Source organism: Helianthus annuus, chromosome 4 (genome assembly GCF_002127325.2).
Source record: "Helianthus annuus cultivar XRQ/B chromosome 4, HanXRQr2.0-SUNRISE, whole genome shotgun sequence".
In the NCBI taxonomy this organism is placed as follows: Eukaryota; Viridiplantae; Streptophyta; class Magnoliopsida; order Asterales; family Asteraceae; genus Helianthus; species Helianthus annuus.
Window position 1 is genome coordinate 45,066,314 of NC_035436.2, and position 3,373 is coordinate 45,069,686.

The following is a 3,373-nucleotide window of genomic DNA, read 5'->3' on the forward strand; positions in this document are numbered from 1 at the left end:
GGGGTTATGGTATCCTAGGAAAGGCGATTTTACGCTCGAAGGGTATTCCGATTCGGATTTCGGATGCTGCAAAGTCAACGCAAAATCAACAACCGCAGGATGCCAATTCTTTGGTCCTAGATTGGTTACCTGGCAGTGTAAGAAACAAACGTCTGTGGCGTTATCTACATGTGAAGCAGAGTATGTTTCTGCTAGCAGTTGCTGCTCTCAGATCCTGTGGATACAGCAACAGATGCGCGACTATGGTTTGCAGTTTCTTAACACACCTCTGTTTGTTGATAATGAGGCCGCAATTAACATTACTAAAAATCCAGTACATCACGCTAAAACTAAACATATAGAAATTCGTCATCACTTTATTCGCGATTGCTTCGAGAAAAAGTTGATACGAATTGAGAAAATCCACACTGATGAACAAAAAGCTGATTTGCATACCAAAGCTTTTGATAAAAATCGGTTTCAATATTTGTTAAAACTTAATGGTATGAAATTGCTTTCGGTGTCGGATGGAATTGTGAGCGTTGATAAGAGTACTGTTGCGGATGAAGACGAGAAACTATCTGCAATGGTTTGTCGATTTTTTATGTGTTTTGGTATTTAGGGGGAGATAGATAGTTGTACATAGTCTAGTGTCTGAAAATACAAAAACAGTAAAAAATGCAAAAATACAAAAACATGATAAAATTGAAAAAGAGCTTGTGTATATAGGGAAAATGATAGTACATCAGCTAGACAATTACAGTATGCTAAAGATTTGTAAAGTTTAAATGAGTTAAACAGTCTCACTTATGATGTGTCGACAGGTTTTCACACATTTAGTAAATTTATTCGGGATATAAACCTAAAATTTCAAACTTGTGAAATTCGTGGGGAACACTATTTGGATATATAGGTAACCCCTGAAATCTCGTTTGAAAGGTCCCATATTCTGAGATACTAGGTCTTTATACTCAGTGATATCTGGGGTATTATTCCGGGACTTCTGCTGTATGGAAGTACTGACCTAGTCCCCGAATAATACTTTCTGCAAAATGCTTGAAACATAGCATCGCCCTCAGCAAGCTGATGAAACAATAAAATTGATAGTCGCTGCTGTTGTAACTAAAAGATCCTCTAAAGGGGAAACACCAAAAGTCGAGCCGTCATCTCTCTGCTGAACGGAAGTTCTGACCTGAGCTCTCACGGTTTCGCACCTAACCCCTTACAGATATCATCTGTGGTATACTCACCTGTAAGATTGAATATCTGGGATTCTGGATACGGGAGTATATTCAAGAGGTGGGACACATGAATTGAACTAAGTTCTTAAGACACTTAAACTGTATCCTGAATAGATTGAAGTTTGTGTGAGAATTTAAGATGGATCAGTATATCGACAATCGAGGTGAATTGTTTAAGTCTGAGTATGTAATATAGCTTAACGGTACTAGTAATTTGTCTGAAAAGCTGATATGATTCCCTGACACGCTTGCCAAAAATAAATTTGTAAATAGTTTACTTTCTACAATTTAAGTTTTTCTGTTATTTCATTTCTTAGTATAGAACACATTAAAAATCCAAAAAGATTTTATTTCTGCTTTATTTTAGACAAACCAGAGTGGAAAGTTGATTGTCGGATTCTAGAAAGATGAAGCAGATGCAGGAGATTCTGAGCTGAAGAATGAGGAGAGCTTATTTTGTTGGAAGTTTGATTGTTTTATAAGTCAAAAACAAGTTCATTAACTTGATACTAGTTATTTTCAGAAAAAGTTGAAAATGATTTTACTAAATCAGTTTGTTTCGTTAAAAGATCAACCAGGGTCATTAAATTGAACTTGGTAGATTAATCAAGTGATCAGGGTCATTAACTTGAACTTGAAGACTTGAGTGGATTTCTAAAACTGTTTGAGTTTGTGTTTTATTGTTTCAAAAGATAGAAGGGTAATGTTGTTGGTTGAGTAACAGGTTTGAACTTCATTATTCCCACGGAGGCAAATTGTCAAAGCTTGAACCAGAACAAGACCTCAGATCCCAGCATACTGAGAGGGGGAGTCTGTGAAAGGGGGAGTCTGGATCAACAGCTAAAGGGAAGACTGAAGATGGAGTCAGGTTGTGATTCTGAACCTGTGAAGATAAAGAGATTATGAAAAGAAGACAGAGTTGGAGAAAAGACCAAGACTGAAGACTCAGGAGCTGGAAACTGCTGAAGACTACGTCCACATCCAAGGGGGAGTCTGTTGATGCATGGAATGTCTGTTGACTACGTCTACGTGAAGTCTTAGGTCAAGATAGGTCAACAGAGAGTCTAGAATGACACAATATGTATTTTATGCTGTAGGTTCGCTTTTGTGAATATTAGTTAGTAGGTCCGCTCATAGGATTCTAGTTAGGTTCGCTTATAAGGTTTTCAGGTAGGTCCGCTCATATGGCAGTCATATGAGCGAACCACTCTCCACTATAAATACCTGATCATTCGAACGGACATATAGATGTATGTGTGTGCTTGTTGAACGAAACTCTATCAAAATTACTTCAGAAAGCATTAAAACAAAGGGAATTGGAAAGGACAAGCTGTGTAACTTCATATATACTGATTCCGCCTTTATACATGAAGATGAACTGTCTCGGCTGACTTTTCAGGGTCGGAACACGGTCCAACAAAGTCACCTATTTATAGGATTTCCATTCCCCACGAAACTGTCATGTCCATTTCGCATGGAATGAACATTCCCAATTCGCATGGAATGGACATGCCCAATTCGCATGAAATGGCACTGCCAATTCGTGTGAACTGGTCAATCAACACTAAAATCCTATTTCTTTGACTACCGAGCTCTGGTTTATCTTATCTAGATACAAGACTTGATACAAGACAAAGTTAACAGACATATGCATCAATTGCAACTCTTGGACTTGGTTCATAACAGTCTTGTTATCAACCATTTTGTAGTCCAAGAAACGGGCGACAACAAATTTCTTTGTTCCCACATCCTCCGTTTTGTACTTTTTATCCAAAGAGTCCCATAATTCTTTGGAAGTCTTGATATTATAGTAGACATTATACAATGCATCCGAGAGGCCGTTTAGTACCTAGCCTCGACAAATGAAATCCAAATGCTTCCAAGCATCTACCGCGCACTGAGCTTGAGCGGCGATCGCCCCTTTCGCAGGTTGGGGAGCGGTTTCAGTCAGGAACCTCGCAAGGTTCGTGGTGGTCAAATAGAAGAACATCTTCTGTTGCCACCATTTGAAGTGGAGACCCGAGAAATTCTCAGGTCGTTCAGCATGGTTCGCCACTATGGACGCTCCCACAGTGTTGGCAGGGGTACCGACAACAACGTTCGCATTGGTATTTTCAGTCGACATTCTGAAAAAATTTCAAGAAAACTAGTTA